This window comes from Chiloscyllium punctatum, chromosome 45 (assembly GCF_047496795.1).
Source record: "Chiloscyllium punctatum isolate Juve2018m chromosome 45, sChiPun1.3, whole genome shotgun sequence".
Classification (NCBI taxonomy): domain Eukaryota; kingdom Metazoa; phylum Chordata; class Chondrichthyes; order Orectolobiformes; family Hemiscylliidae; genus Chiloscyllium; species Chiloscyllium punctatum.
In genome coordinates, this window is record NC_092783.1 from 19,029,596 (window position 1) to 19,045,920 (window position 16,325).

A 16,325-nucleotide genomic window follows, 5' to 3' on the forward strand; every position below is an offset into this window, starting at 1 on the left:
AAGTATTTAATTGGAGGAGGGGAAATTACAATGCTATTAGGCAGAAACTGTGGAGCATAAATTGGAAGCAGATATTCTCAGGGAAATGCACAACAGAAATGTGGAGGTTGTTTAGGGAGCACTTGCTGCGAGTGCTGGATAGGTTTGTCCCACTGAGGCAAGGAAGGGATGGTGGGGTAAAAGAATCTTGGGTGACAAGGAATGTGGAACATCTAGTCAAGAGGAAGAAGGAAGCTCACTTAAGGTTGAGGAGACAAAGGTCAGACAGAGGTCTAGAGGGTTACAAGGTAGCCAGGAAGGTACTGAAGAATGGACTTAAGAGAGCTGGGAGGGGGCATTAGCAGGTAGGATTAGGGAAAACCCAAGGCATTCAACACTTATGTGAGGAACAAGAGGATGGCCAGAGTGAGGTTAAGGCCAAACAGGGATAGTGGAGGCAATTTGTTCCTGGAGGAGGTAGGGGAGGTCTTTAATGAATAGTTTGCCTCAGTATTCACTAGTGAGAATGACCTTGTGATTTGTGAGGACAGTGTGAAACAGACTGACAAGCTCAAACAGATTGACGTTAGGAAGGAGGACATGCTGGAAATTTTGAAAAACCTGATAGATAGGTTCCCTGGGCCAGACGGGACATACCCAACTTTACTACAAGAAGCAAGGGAAGAGATTGCTGCTCATTTGATGATGATCTTTGCATGTTCACTGTCCACTGGAGTAGTACCAGATGATTGAAGGGTGACAAATATTATTCCCTTGTTCAAAAAAGGGTATAGGGACAACTCTGGGAATTACAAACCCATCAATGATGGGCAAAATATTGGAAAGGGTTCTGAGAGACAGGGTTTATGATTATTTGGAAAGGCATAGCTTGATTAGAGATAGTCAGCATGGCTTTGTGAGAGGCAAGTCATGCCTCACACCCTTATTGAATTATTTGAGGATGTAACAAAACAAATTGATGAAGGTAGAGTAATGAATGTGGTGTATATGGATTTTAGCAAGGTATTTTATAAGGTTCCCCAAGATATGCTCATTCAGAAAGGCATGGAATACAGGGAACTCTGGCTGTCTGGATACACAATTGGCTGGGCCCATAGAAGACAGAGGGTGATGGGAGATGGCAAGTATTCAGCCTTGAGCTCAGTGACTCGTGTGTTCTGCAGGGATCTGTTCTGGGACCTTTGCTCTTTGTGATTTTTATAAATGACTTGGATGAGGAGGTGGAAGGGTAGGTTAGTAGGTTTGCCAATGATACAAAGGTTGATGGAGTTGTGGATAGTGTACAGGGCTGTTGTAGATCTCGTTGGGACATTGACAGTATGCAGAGATAAGCTGTGAAGTGGCAGATGGAGTTCAACCTGGAAAAGTATGAAGTGATTCATTTTGGAAGGTCAAATTTAAATGCAGAATACAGGGTTAAAGACAGGATTCTTAACAGTGTGGAGAAACAGAGGGATCTTGGGGTTCAAGTCCAAAGTTGCCACCCAAGTTGATAGGGTTGTTAAGAAGGCATGTGGTGTGTTGGCTTTTATTAGCAGAGGAATTGATTTTAAGAGCCATGAGTTTATGCTGCAGCTCTTTAGAGCCCTGGTTAGACCACATTTGGAATATTGTGGGTGTCCCATTATAGGAAGGATGTGGAAGCTTTAGAGAGGGTGCGGAGGAGATTTACCAGGATGCTGGAGGGCATGTCTTCTGAAGAAAGATTGAGGGAGCTTGGACTTTTTTCATTGGAGCAAAGAAGGATGAGAGGTGACTTGATAGAGGTGTACATGAGGATGAGAGGCATAAGGAGAAAGTGAGAACTGTAGATGTCGGAGATCAGAGCTGAAAATGTGTTGCTGGAAAAGCGCAGCAAGTCAGGCAGCATCCAAGGAACAGGAGAATCGACGTTTCGGGCTTGAGCCCTGACCTGCTGTGCTTTTCCAGCAACACATTTTCAGATGAGAGGCATAAATAGAGTAGATAGCCAGAGACTTTTACCCAGTGTGGAAATATCTATCATGAGGGGGCATAACTTTAAGGTGACCAGAAGAACATATAGGGGAGGTGTCAGAGGTAAGTTCTTTACACAGAGAGTGGTGGGTGTGTGGAATGCACTGCCAGCAGTGGGAGTAGAGTCAAATACATTTAGGGACGTTTAAGCGACTCTTGGATAGGAACATGGATGATAGTAAAATGAAGGGTATGTGGGTTAGTTTGATCTTAGAGTCGGATAAAAGGTTGGCACATCATCAAGGGCCAACAGGCCTGTATTGTGCTGTACTGTTCGAAGTTTTATGTTCTAAAGAGGAATTCAGCTGTTTTTGTTCAGCCAGAGCTAACCACTTTGAACAAGGTGCTGGCTCATTGATCTAGAGGTTTAATCCCTGTCCTTAGGTGAATGTAGGGAGTGTGTGAGAGAGGCCTGGTTCAAATCCTGGATAAGCCCTTGTTATGTTTTGACTCTGTCCTTCACAGGCTTGATGTGCCAGAAGATCCACTCCTGCTCCTACTTCATGAGGCTACATGATATGGAAGAAATCACTAATTATAAACATATCCTGTGATTTGGTAAAACTATTATTATAATTTTAAGGTTTATCAGGAAGGCAAGGCTAATATTGTCCAGAAAGAAATAGAACTTCCTCTACAGAATCTTTCTCAACCCAAAAAGTCCCAAAGTGCTTTATAAGCAATGTAATAGTTTTGATGCGTAGTCACTGTTCCTTATATAGGCAACAAGGTCCTACAAATATCAGTCAGTTAATGAGCAGATAGTTTGTTTTAGTGATGGTTGATTAAGGGATAAATGCTGGCTGGGAGAACATACCTACTTTCTTGCAATTAAGCAGTGGGGTCTTTTACACTTACCTGCGAGGACAGTCAGTGCCTGGTTTAGTGTCTCATCTGAATAATATGGCCACTGACAGTGAGGCATTCAGTATAGAGTCATAGAGTCATAGAGTAATAGGTTTGTACAACATGGAAACAGACCCTTTGGTTCAACTAGTCCATGCCGACCAGATATCCTACATTAATCTAGTCCCACTTGACCCTATTCATGTACCCATCCACATGCCTTTTAAATGTTGTAATTGTACCATCCTCCACAACTTCCTCTGGCAGCTCATTCCATACATGCTCCACCTTTGCGTGAAAAGGTTGCCCCTTATGTCTCTTTTTTCCCCTCTCACCTTAAACCTATCTTTCCGAAATGTTGATTTTCCTGCTCCTCAGATGCTGCCTGATCTGCTGTGCTTTTCCAGCAACACACTCTTGACTTAAACCTATGCCCTCGAGTTTTGTACTCCCTTACCCTGGCTATTTACACTATCCATGTCCCTAATGATTTTATAAACTCTCTAAGGTCATCCCTCAGTCTCTGACACTCCAGGGAAAATGGCCTCAGCCTATTCAGCCTCTCCCTACAGCTCAGATCCTCCAACCCTGGCAACATCCTTGTAAATCTTTTCTGAACCCTTTCAAGTTTCATAACATCTTTCCGATAGGAAGGAGACCAGAATGGCACACAATATTCCAACAGTGGCCTAACCAATATCCTGTACAGGCGCAGCATGACCTCCCAACTCCTGTACTCAATACTCTGACCAATAAAGGAAAGCATACCAAACACCTTCTTCACTATCCTATCTACCTGCGACTCCACTTCAAGGAGCTATGGACCTCCACTTTAACATCTCTTTGTTCAGCAACACTCCCCAGGACCTTACCATTAAGTGTATAGGTCCTGCCCTGATTTGCCTTTTCAAAATGCAACACCTCACATTTATCTAAATTAAACTCCATCTGCCACTACTCGGCCCATTGGCCCATCTGATCAAGATCCCGTTGTACTCTGAGGGTAACCTTCTTCGCTGTCCACTACACCTCTAATGTTGGTGTCATCTGCAAATTTAATAACCATACTTCCTATGTTCACATCCAAATCATTTATATAAATGATGAAAAACAGCACTGATCCTTGTGTACTATAAAGGTGAAGTCACCATAGTCCTGCTAATAGAGAGATGGTGTTTTAATCTAAGAGTCACCACATCATAGATAATGATCATAATCTTTATAAGTAATCTAATCTAATCTAACATCTCAAGCAACAGCAGAGTCCTTCATGGTAACCTCAGCAAGGGCAGGAACTAAACCCCCACTGTTGATATTACTCTGTATTGCAAGCTAACTGTCCAGCCAACTTAGCTAATCTACCTATACAAATGTTGCAGTCAGGTATCCCGCATTTGGGGACATCACAGGTGTCAGCACACCCGGAGTGCAATGAGATAGCCTCATCCTGGGAGAACCTACCAGGGTTGGAGGATCTGAGCTATAGGGAGAGGCTGAACAGGCTGGAGCTGTTTTCCTTGGAGCGTTGGAGGCTGAGGTTTACAAAATTATGAGGGGCATGGATAGGGTAAATAGGCCAGCCATGGGGTTGGGGAGTCCAGAACTAGAGGGCATAGGTTTAAGGTGAGAGGGGAAAGATATAAAAGAGACCTAAGGGGCAACTTTTTCACACAGAGGGTGGTATGTGTATGGAATGAGCTGCCAGAGGATGTGGTGGAGGCTGGTACAATTGCACCATTTAAGAGGCATTTGGATGGGTATATGAATAGGAAGGGTTTGGTGGGATATGGGACGGATGCTGGCAGGGTGGGACTAGATTGGGTTGGGATACCTGGTCGGCATGGACGGGTTGGACCGAAGGGTCTGTTTCCATGCTGTAATATCTATGACTCTATGACCTCCATTTGCTACTACATTGAGGTGTTGGCACAGAAGTTTGGGTCCAATCTCTGGAATGGTACTTTAACCCAAGCTAATCATCTAACCTGGAGGCAAACACATTGCCACTGAACCAAATCATTGAAATATGTTTAATTATTTTCTTGTCAACTTTGTAGTGTGCTTTATGGTTCTGATATCTTTAATCCTAGGCAAAATAACCGTATTCAGTTAAATTCATTGTTAGCATCAATCCGGTATTATGTTAAACCCCATTTGGAAATCAATCAACTTTACTAGCTAGATCTTAGAAGAAAACATCTTCACGCCCAGGGATATTCAGACTCCCAAAGGTATGTCAGAATAAAATATACTCATCAGATGGTACACAGTGCTGTTACTGAGTAACAGTGGTGGAGGGAGTGGACATCTGTGGATGTGGTGCCAATCAAGTGGGCTGCTTTATCCTGGATGGTGTCAACCTTCTTGAGTATTTTTGGAGGCAAGTGGGGAATATTCCACCATACACCTTACTTGAGTGTTGTAGGTGATGAAACTGGCTTTGGAGAGTCAGGAGGTGAGTTACTCACCACAGACTTTAAATTTCATTTGAGCCTCAGAGGTCAGATTTTGCACTGAAAACACACTTAGGTGTGATTCAAAGCCAAATACTTCCAACCCTAACAATTTAAATTGTAGCCCAGGTATTAGAGATAATGGTTGCTTACGCTGAACTGTATGTGCAGATGTTTCATGGCCTAGGCAAATGCCTGAGCTGCACTGCACCATTTTCAATACAAGTTCTTGTTGTTATTGTTAAGGGGAAGCTGGATGCATACATGTAGGAGAAGGGTTACAGTGGGACAGTGGCTAGCTCTGCTGCCTCACAGCTCCAGGGGTCTGGGTTTGATTCCACCCATGAGTGACTGTCTGTGTGGAGTTTGCACATTCTCCCTGTGTCTGCGTGGGTTTTCTCCCACAGAGCAAAGATGTGCAGGTTAGGGGGATTGTCCATGCTCAATTGCCCCTAGTGTCCAGGGATGGGCAGGCTAGGTGAGGTAACCATGGGAAATGCAGGGTTACAGGGTTATGGTGGGTCTGGGTTGTATGCTCTTCTGAGGGTCAGTGTGGATCAATGGGCTGAATGGCCTGCTTCTACACTGTAGGGATTCATTTAATAAGCTATGGTGAAGGGGGACAATGCTTGTGTGGTCCATTGCACCAAGTGACCTGTGATTTTGATATAGGCTGCATGTATGAATCAAATACCAGGCAGAAATGATCCTTCTTTATCATCTTCCCTTAAGGACTGCAGTTAAGCCAGCTCCAAATCATCAAGCAGGGACGTCAGCTCATTCTCCACTGTGCGAGTTTACTCAGCATCCCGTGTTTATTTGGATGGACTGAACGGTGACTCAGTTATAGATTCATATGTGGGCTGTGGGATCTGCGCCAACTGTTTAATTTAATCCTCAGCTTTGATAGATCACCAGCCAAGTGAAACATTTTCTCATAAAAGCAGCTTCTATTAGGTTCCAGTTGTTAAAATGGAAGTTACGTCACCCAATGATGATTGGATCTGTATTTCAGTTAAAGATTGCATCATTTTGTCCTTATCTACTTGTGAAGCACAAGGAACTCTTCTTGTTCTCGTACATCTCCCCCAAAAGTACACGCTGTCAATACTGTCTGGTGGAACATATCTGGACTCAGAGTTCATTCTTCGTAGATTGAACAAAAGTTTACATATTCCTTATGAATCTCTTTCTTTGGTATTTTATGTAATGTGGTTGGCTGATTATTTTTATTATCCATATCTTCCAAACAGAGTGGGAAATATTTGTGGAAAGTTTATTTGAGCTTCTTGGAGCAATGTACTGTAATCTGTGGTCGCAGAGTGAAAATGGAAAGTTGAGTACTTTTACTCTCAGGTCAGACTTTGAGTTAATAACTTAGAAATTCAATTAAATGGCAGGGGGCATTTGTGGTGGTGTGGGGGCAGGAATTGGTTCAAAACAGGTTTCAATGCAGACTGTCGCTGAAGTGACAATGGAATAGTGGAGCATGAGGCTTATGGTGGTGTATGAGATTCTCTTGGGCATGAGACAGGGACAGGATGTGAGTCTAACCTGGGCACGATGGAGCATGAATTATGGAAGAGGGCTAGACTATGAGACATACGTGGACAGTGATGTTCAATTGGGCATGGAGGAGTGTGAGACTCACCTGGGCACAGAGCCGTGTCAGACTCGCCTGGGGCATAGAGGAGTGTGAGACTCACCTGGGCACAGAGCCGTGTCAGACTCACCTGGGCATGGAGGCTGAAACGTCAACTCTTCTGCTCCTCGGATGCTGCCTGAACTGCTGCGCTTTTCCAGCACCACACTTTTTCAACTCTGATCTCCAGCATCTGCAGTCCTCACTTTCTGCTAGTTGATTATAATCTTACTGCAAAGCCTCTTCCAAGGATGCCTACCACGAAGAAGTTCTCCTCCTCCCTCTACAAGTGTTCCTTCTTGATGAAGGGTTTATGTTCTATACCGTTGATTCTCCTGCTCCTCGGATGCTGCCTGATTGGCTGTGCTTTTCCAGCACCACACTCTTCAACTCTGATCTCCAGCATCTGCAGTCCTCACTTTCACCTGGGCATGGAGCAGTGTCAGACTCACCTGGGCATGGAGCAGTGTCAGACTCACTTGGGTATGGAGCAGTATCAGACTCACATGGGTATGGATGTATAAGATCCACTTTGGTATGACAGAGCATGAATGTTTGTAATTGGGGGGGGCAGGTCAGATCATGAGCTAACAGTTCTGTAATTCAATAAAAGCACAGAGAGGGAGGTGGGATAGATTATGGTATTGACCAGAAATAGTTTAAAACAGTTTTAACTGGTCAGTTGCTGAAGTTACAACTGCAGAGTGGAGAGTGGAGCCTGAGGCTCACTTGGGTGAGGTGAGATAGAGTGTGAGATTTTCCTGGACACAGTATGGCAGCAGAGTGTGAGACTCACCTGGGCATGTTGGAGGGGCAGAGTGTGAGGCTTACTTGGACAGATCAGAGTATGACTCCCACGTGGGCATGCTAGACTCTGTGGCTTACCGAACTATGGAAATACCTGCGCTCACCTGGGTACAGTGGAGAGGCAGAGTCTGAAGCTTACTGTAATGGAGGACTGACCTCCATTCTAGCTGTGGTCCACCAACATCTGCATTTCTGAAGAAGAGTCACTCGACCTGAAATGTTAACTCTTGATTGCTCCCCACAGATGCTGCCAGACCTGCTGCGATTTTCCAGCAGTTTCTCCGTTTTTATTTCAGATTTCCAGCATATGCAGTCCTTTCAGTTTTTTAAATCTGATAACATGCACTTTTCCATGCAGTCTAGTGGTATGGTTACTGATGGGAGAGACTTCAACAGATCATATGTTTGGCCCAGAAATCTCTCATGCTCTTACTTGTCTGTTGTTGGTGTGTATTCAAAGGATTTAAAAGTTGATACTCAACCTGTTTGGCTGCTTAGTGAATTTACATTTCTTAGCCATCATATCCTGTGGGGTGTGGGACTCAAATCCAGAGCATGTGACTCAGAAGCGGAGCAATTCCCCATGAGCTTCAAGACCTTATACAGATTTAAGATAATTGTTGTACTTTGCACTCTATGCCTTTACTTATAAAGTTCACATTCCCATATACATTACTAATTCCTTTGTCACCCTGTACTAACGACTTCAAAGATTTGTTACACCATTGTTTTGTCTCTCTATCCTTGCAACCCCTTTTAAACTGCATCACGTAGTTCATTTTATTACTTCTTTTCCTACCAAACTGTGCTGCTGTATGTTTCTCTGCAACAGATTTTCCCTGCCATATATCTTTAAGACAGAAATGAGGAGGAATTTCTTCTCTCAAAGGATAGTGAACCTGTGGAATTCTTTGCTGCAGAGGGCTGTAGAGGCTGGGTATGATAAGTACAGTCAAGGCTGAGGTAGACAGTTTTTCATCAGTAAAGGTATCAAGCCATATGGAGATAAGGCAGCAAAGTGGAATAGAAGTGGGAGGCAATGGTGATTATCAGTGGACTCTGAATCCTGTCTCAGGTAATACTGTGAGATTCAAATCCTGCCATGGCAGATGGTGGAATTTGATAAAAATCGGGAATGGAGAATCCAATGATGATTATGAATCCGTTGTCAGGAAAAACCATCTGGATTCACTAATGGTTCTTTAGGGAATGAAACTGCCATCTTTACTGGTCTGGCCTCCATGTGGCTCCAGACCCACAGCGATGGGGTTGATTTATAACTGCTTTCTGGGCAATTAATGCTGGCCAAGCCAGTGATGCCCTCATTCCATGAATGAATGAAAAGCCATGATGTCACTGAATGGTCTAACAGCCCAGATGGGCTGAATGGCCGACTTCTGCTCCTACACCTTATGGTGTTTCTATCTCACCAATTGATGGCTCAGTAAGTGCTGCCCTTCCCTTGAAGCCAAAAACATCCCACTCCAAGAGTTATTGGCTGGGGAAACAATATTCACATTACAGTTCAATGGAATAATAGTCAGCTTTCCAATACTTCCCCTCCACCAAACTGGAGGAATTCATGTACAAAGATACCCAGCAAACCAGCCAGTCTGTATCTTCCTTCTCACAGCTTGTTATATTTCTGAATTTGGTGCCATCTGCCAACTTTGAAATTGTGTTTTATTTCCCTGACTCCAGATCATGAATATATCAGAAACAAATTATCTTTAATAAATCCATATTTGCATTTATTTCTTTGTCCATCCTTTTTTTAAAATGACAATTAATCCTGTGCTGGACCACTGACATGAAATGTTTGTCCATTACTAATAGCTGCCTGACCTGTAGTTGCTGGGTTTATCCCTCTCCCCTTCTTTTCAATATGGGCGTAACGTTTGCCATGCTCCAAGCCTCTGGTACCAACCTATATGCAAGGAGGGTTGAAAGACTGTGGCCAGAGCTTCAGAAAACTCTCTCGTATCATTGGTTACAATTGCAAAGCTGGGTGGAGAAGGGGTTAACCTCAGTAGTGGTGCCCACTACATTCGAGATGCCAATTGGCAATCAATGTTTAAGATCATTCACGGATGCATTCCACCCATGCTGGGTGACTGTTCCACTTTGAAGATAGTTTCATCTATCCTCATTATTTATTTTTACTGACTTCTGTCACTACTTTCAGTGACTGATGTAGCTGTGCACAGATTGCTTCTCTATCCAAATTAAACTCATTATTCAAGCTGGAGGTGGCCCCCATTAAAGTTCCCACTCAAATGCACACCTCACCATTACTTATATTGCAAACTAACTACTTACCCATTCAGCAGGTTTACCAATACGTCCTTTATGTTGTGAGGCACCAGTTACAGAACACCCCGTCTCTGACTTTTTGGGACCTTTTATTTCATAACTGTTGGGATTTTCAATCTAAAGCAGAAATATGAAGTGATATTTGAGGTTTCCCGTGAATTGACAAGAGCATCATTTCTCTAAATGGCAAGGACCTCTGCATTTCAATAGGATCATGGCTGATTCGACACTGCTCACGTCTACTTTCCTTCCTTGATTTTGATTTGATTTATTATTGTCACATGTACTGAGATATAGTGAACTGTATTGTTTTGCTTGCAATCAAAGCAAATCACACCTTACCTTATCACATCGGGATAATAGAACAGAGTGCAGAACATAATGTTACAGCTACAGAGAAGATGCAGAGCAAGATCAACTCTAACATATGAGAGGTCTGTTCAAACGTTTGATAACAGCAAGGAAGAAGCTGTTCTTAAATCTCTTAGTACATGTTTTCAAACTTTTATCTCTTCCGTCTGATAGAAGAGGGTGGAAGAGTGTATAACCGGAGTGGGAGGGGTCTTTGATGATGTCGACTGCTTTCCCGAGGGAGCAGGCAGTGTAGCAGAGTCAATGGATGGAAGGCTGGTTTGCATTACAGACTGGGCTATTTTCATAACACTGTAATTTCTTGCAGTCCTGGGCACAGCATTTGCTTTACTAAGCTCTGACGCATCCATATAGGATGCTTTCTATGGCACATCTATAAAAATTGCTAAGAGTCATTATGGAAATGCTGAATTTCCTTAGCCTTCTGAGAAAGTAGAGATGTTGGTGTGCTTTCTTGACCATAGCGACAATGTGGATGGGCAAGGATAGATCGATAGTGATATTTACCCCTAGGAACCTGAAGCTCTCAACCACCTCAGTGCTATTGATACAGACAGGATCACGTCCTCCAATCTGCTTCCTGAAGTCAATGACCAGCTCCTTCGTTTTGCTAATATTGAAGGAGAGATTGTTGTATTTACACCTCACCACCGAGCACTCAATCTCTTTCCTGTATTCTGTCACGTCATTGTTTAAGGTCTGACCCACTACTGTGATGTCATCAGCAAACCTGTATGTGGAATTGGGGCAGAATTTGGCCACACTGTCATGAGTGTATAGGAATATAGTGAGGGGCTGAATATGGAACCTTGCGGGATTATTGTGGGCATTGTTGCCTATTCTTACTGATTGCGGTCTGCAGGTTAGGGAGTTGCAGGGGTGGGGGGGGGGGCAGAGTCCTGGGTCTTTGAGTTTGGAGATGAGTTTGTAGGAACTATGGTGTTGAAGGCAGAGCTAAAGTCAATAAATAGGAGTCTGACACAAGTATCCTGACACAGATATTTCAGGGATGAATACAGGGCCAGAGAGATGGAGTCTGCCCACCACCAGAGATATATTTCCTTCCCCACCCCTATCCATTTTCCATAAAAGACCATTCCCTCCGTGACTCTTGTCAGGTCTGCGCACCCCCACCAACCCACACTCCCCTCCCAGCATCTTCCCCTGCCACACAAGAATTGCAAAACCAGCGGCCACACCTTCCCCCTCACCTCCATCCAAGGCCCCAAAGGAGCCTTCCACATCCCTCAGAGTTTTACCTGCACTTCCACACATGTCATTTACTGTATCTGTTGCTCCCGATGTGGTCTCCTCTACATTGGGGAGACAGAATGCCTATTCGCAGAGCTTTTCAGAGAACACCTCCGGGACTTTCATGAACTACTGTTCACAGAAAAAAAAACATCTCCGGGACACCCACACCAACCAACCCCACCACCGAGCACTTCAACTCCCCCCTCCCCCCACTCCACTAGGACATGTAGGTCCTGGGCCTCCTCCATCGCCACACCCTAATTACCCAACGCCTGGAAGAAGAATGCCTTATCTTCCACATCGGAACCTCCAACCCCATGGCATCAATGTTTCCTCATTTCCCTTCCTCAACCTTGCAACGCGGCACTGCCCTCATGACCTGTCCATCTTCCTTCCCACCTATCCAATCCACTCTCCTCTTCGATCTATCACCATTACCCCCACCTCGATCTACCCCGCACATTCTCATCTCCCTTCCCCCCAGCCCCACCTCCCTCCTATTTATCTCTTCACCCCCTCGGCTCACAAGCCTCATTCCTGATGAAGGACTCTTGCCTAAAATGTCGATTCTCCTGCTCCTCGGATGCTGCCTGATCTGCTGTGCTCTTTCAGCACCACACTCTCGACTCTGATCTCCAACATCTGCAGTACTCACTTTATTCTATTATGACAGTAGGTGAAATGTCATGGGTCATGGCAATCTGGGAGGATGGTGTCAATGTGTGTCATTATTAACCTCTCAAAACACTTCATTATACTCTGTACCCTGTAACCCTTGATTCCCAGACTGATCAGGAACTTATCTATCTCAACTTTAAGTGCACATAATGACTCTCCCCCCACTGCTCTCTATGGCAAGGAGTTCCAAAGACTCACAAAGCTTTGAGAGAAGAAATTTCTTCTCATTTCAGTCTTAAATTGGCATCTGATCTCCCATCCTTCTTTATCCATAGCATGGACCTCTGTGCTATATGTATTTCCCCTCTGCTCCCTCCCCTGCAATGTCCCGTGGTCTCTTCTCATCTAATCCCCTGATGCTGTCATCAGTTTGAGATCCTGAGGCACACTGGAGAGAGGCAGAAACATGTCTGTGAATTTCCAATCCCAATACAAAGTCTGGGTCGAGCTGGGGTTGACCACAAGGTTATCGCTCTCCACAGTCGATGTGCCCAGTGCTAAGCATTGGTGTGACTCATGCACTGAAGTGATGGAGAGAAGTCAAAAGAGAAAATGCTGAAAATCTCAGCAGGTCTGGCAGCATCTGTAAGGAGAGAAAAGAGCTGACGTTTCGAGTCTAACTGACCCTTTGTCAAAGCTGGAGAGAAGGATGATTCCAAACTGTTTTATTCCGGTTTTGGGGAAAGATGGAATGATGTTGGATAAATAAATGGTTGAACTGAGGCACTCGAGGCAGGATTGTTTCTACTTGAGCAATGTGGAAGGTATTAAGGCAAGAGAATGAATGGTACTGCCATCAATTTCATTGAGAGACGGGCTGAACGGTCTCTTTCCGCGCCCTGCCCATTTTGTGACACGCCCTGTTGTAACTGGTGGCTTGATTTTCTCAGTTGCTGGCCGTTCAGTTTTCTGGAGTCTCTTCGAGGGGGAGTTGAGAACCAGCGAGTGAGCAGCGCTTCCACAACCATATTGTCCCCACAGCACTCACTCCTTCAGCTGAAATTGTGGCGATCGTCCTGTTGGGGGCGGGGGGTGGAGTTAAACTTCTGCTGCTGGTCTTTGGTTCCCTGTGCGTGTACAGTCCCTGTGTGACTGTCAATGCTCAGGATTTTCTTGCTTACTTCCTGATTGTGATGGATCCCAGCCCCGCCCTGGATGTGCAGAACCAGCAGCCGGTGACGTGAACCTCTCCTGTAGAAGCTTATCAAAATCTTGGCCAAATGTGAGTGAGTGAGTGTGGGAGAAGACGTGAATCTTATGTGCTCGTGGAGTTGGTCTTCCAGCGTGACAAGTCTGTCTCCTTCCCTGCACCCCGGCCAGGTTACCCGGTAATGTGCTAAATGTTTTGTACTGTTTTTTAAACTTTTGTATCGTGCTGCTTGCCTGATCCAGTAATCCACTTCGCTTGCTTGCTTTCTCGGCGGTGTCTCACTGGGCTCTGAGCTCCCTGGTGCTGTGTCTGAATGGGATGAGCTGGGGAATGAGGAAGGCTATTACCTTCTCAAAGGATATTGCCGTTTACAAGAAACGTGGCGATCAGCGAGGTGTCTCAGACAGGAGCAAGAAATGCAGTGAGAGGGAGAGAGAGAAATAACAGGAGGATGTCATTCAGGCCATCGTTCTGGTTAGAATTTATCCAGGAGGTAAAAACAATGACTGCAGATGCTGGAAAGCAAATACTGAATTAGTGGTGCTGGGAGAGCACAGCAGTTCAGGCAGCATCCAACGAGCAGCAACCTAGTCCTACTCTGAACTCCTAATTAGATTATATTAGATTCCCTACAGCGTGGAAACAGACCATTCGGCCCAATAAATCCACACCGACCCTCCGAAGAGTAACCCACCCAGATCCAATTCTCTCTGACTAATGCAGACGTTACACGGTGGTCTTTCCCCACCGCGCCTTGGCGGCAGCTGCCCCAAGCTTCAGCGTGTCCCTCAACATGTAGTCCTGGACCTTAGAATGTGCCAGTCTGCAGCACTCAGTCGGGGTCAACTCCTTCAGCTGGAAGATCGACGGGTTTCGGACCGCCCAGAGAGCGTCCTTCACCAACCTAACTAATGCGCCTAACACTATGGGCAATTTAACATGGCTAATTCACAGAGCACCTCATGTATTTTTTATTTAAATATAAGGGTTCCCCTTTTACCAACTTCACAGTCATTTGCACATCCTCAGAGACTCTTGAGGGGAGAATATTTTTCATACCCTCTCCAAACTTTCAGCAAATAATTATTTTAGGTCCATGCTGCCTGATTATTGGGCTCTGTGACTGGTAATTGATCCTTCCCATGTTGGGAAAACAAACCCCAGCCAATGGCCTTGTAACTTTCCTTTAAACCCTCTGGAGTACAATCACATCCTTCCTGTACTGTGGTGACCAGTCGTCAGCCTGTAGCAATGCAACAATGTGACAATGACCAGATAATCTGTATTTATTTTAGTGATCTTGGTTGAAGGATAAATATTGTCCAGGATGCCCCAGGAGGATTTTATTGCTCTTTATCACATTTGCCGTTTAATGTCTCATTTGGAAGAGAGCTGCTCCATCAGTGCTGATCTGCTTCAGTGCCTGTATACGTTCTTGTGCTCATGTCCTCGGAGTGGAGTTTGAACTCATGGCATTCTCTAACTTAGAGGTAAATAGCCTGTTGGATAATCCAAATGCAAAATCCTGCCGATGCTGGAAATAGAGAGATTAAATGCTGGAGTATTCAGCAATTCAAGTAATGTCTGTGACGAAGCAATATTTCACACTTGGTTGTAATGGTCAACTAGTATTGTCACTGGGCTAGGAATCCAGAGGCTCATGCTAATGTTCTCAGGACATGGGCTTGAATCTCACCATGGCAGATGCTGTCATTTTAAATGGATAAAATAGATCTGGAATTCATAAACTGGTCTGATAGCAACACTGTCAACTGTTGATTGTTGTAAAAAGAAATCAGCTTTGGGTGGTATGGTGGCTCAGTGGTTAGCAGCTACCTCACAGCACCAAGGACCTGGGTTCAATTCCAGCCTCAGGGCGACTGTCTGTGAGGAGTTTGCACATTCTCCCTGTGTCTGCGTGGGTTTCCTCCGGGTGCTCCGGTTTCCTCCCACAGTCCAAAGATGTGCAGATTAGGTGGATTGGCCCTGGGAAATGCAGGGATAGGGTCTGGATGGGATGCTGTTTGGAGGGGTAGTGTGGACTTGATGGGCCAAATGGCCTGCTTCCACACTGTTGGGCTTCTATGATTTATTAATATCCTTTACGGAAGGAAATCCTCCATCTTTACCTGGTCTGACCTACATGTGACTCCTGACATGTGGTTGACTCTTAACTGCTTCTGGGCAATTAGGGGTTGGCAATAAATGCCAGCCTCAACAGTAATATCCACATCCCTTCAATTAATTTTTACAAACGTTGACATGAACTGGAACTCTACTTCCCGTCTCAGCAACTTTAGCAGAACTGAGAGCCGGTAAACCAAACACACCTGGGTTGTAGGAATAGTCTGTCTAATAAACACGCACTGTTTGATAAGCACTGTTTAATAATAAGCACTGAAATTGCTTCAGGTAATATCAAGTTGAAGAATTGAGATGTAGACTACTTCATAAGTGCAGAAAGGCTTTGGAAATCTGAAACACAAAGGGACTTAGGATTTCTAGTTCAGGATTCTCTTAAAGTTCAGTTGGCAGGTAAAAGGGCAAATGCAATGTGAGCATTCACTTCAAGAGGTATTGAATTTAAAAAAAAGAGCTTGTTGCTGAGGCTATATAAGGCTGTGTTCAGGCAGCGTTTGGAATATTGTGAGAAGTTTTGGGCCCAATATCTAAGAAAGGACATGTGGGCCTTGGAGGGTGTCTAGTAGAGGTTTATAAGAATGATCCTAGGGATGAAGGGCTTGTCATATGAGCAGCAGTTGAGGACTCTGTGTCTGCACTCAGAGTTTGGAAGGATGAAGGGGGATCTCATTGA

At 44.6% G+C, this 16,325-nt stretch overlaps 1 protein-coding gene across 6 annotated transcripts in view; it reads left to right on the top strand.

The window, feature by feature from the left end:
* The first annotated feature begins 13,340 nt into the window (after positions 1 to 13,340).
* The window catches only part of LOC140467199 (F-actin-monooxygenase mical1-like), a 95,879-nt gene continuing 92,894 nt past the window's right edge, over positions 13,341 to 16,325 (top strand). For 2 of the 6 annotated variants that reach the window (XM_072563393.1, XM_072563392.1), the window contains exon 1: positions 13,348 to 13,688. The gene's annotated coding sequence lies outside the window, so the exon portion shown is untranslated. Of the gene's footprint in view, positions 13,689 to 16,325 lie in introns of all 6 variants that reach the window. The other 4 variants (XM_072563395.1, XM_072563394.1, XM_072563397.1 and 1 more) reach the window with 4 other exon arrangements.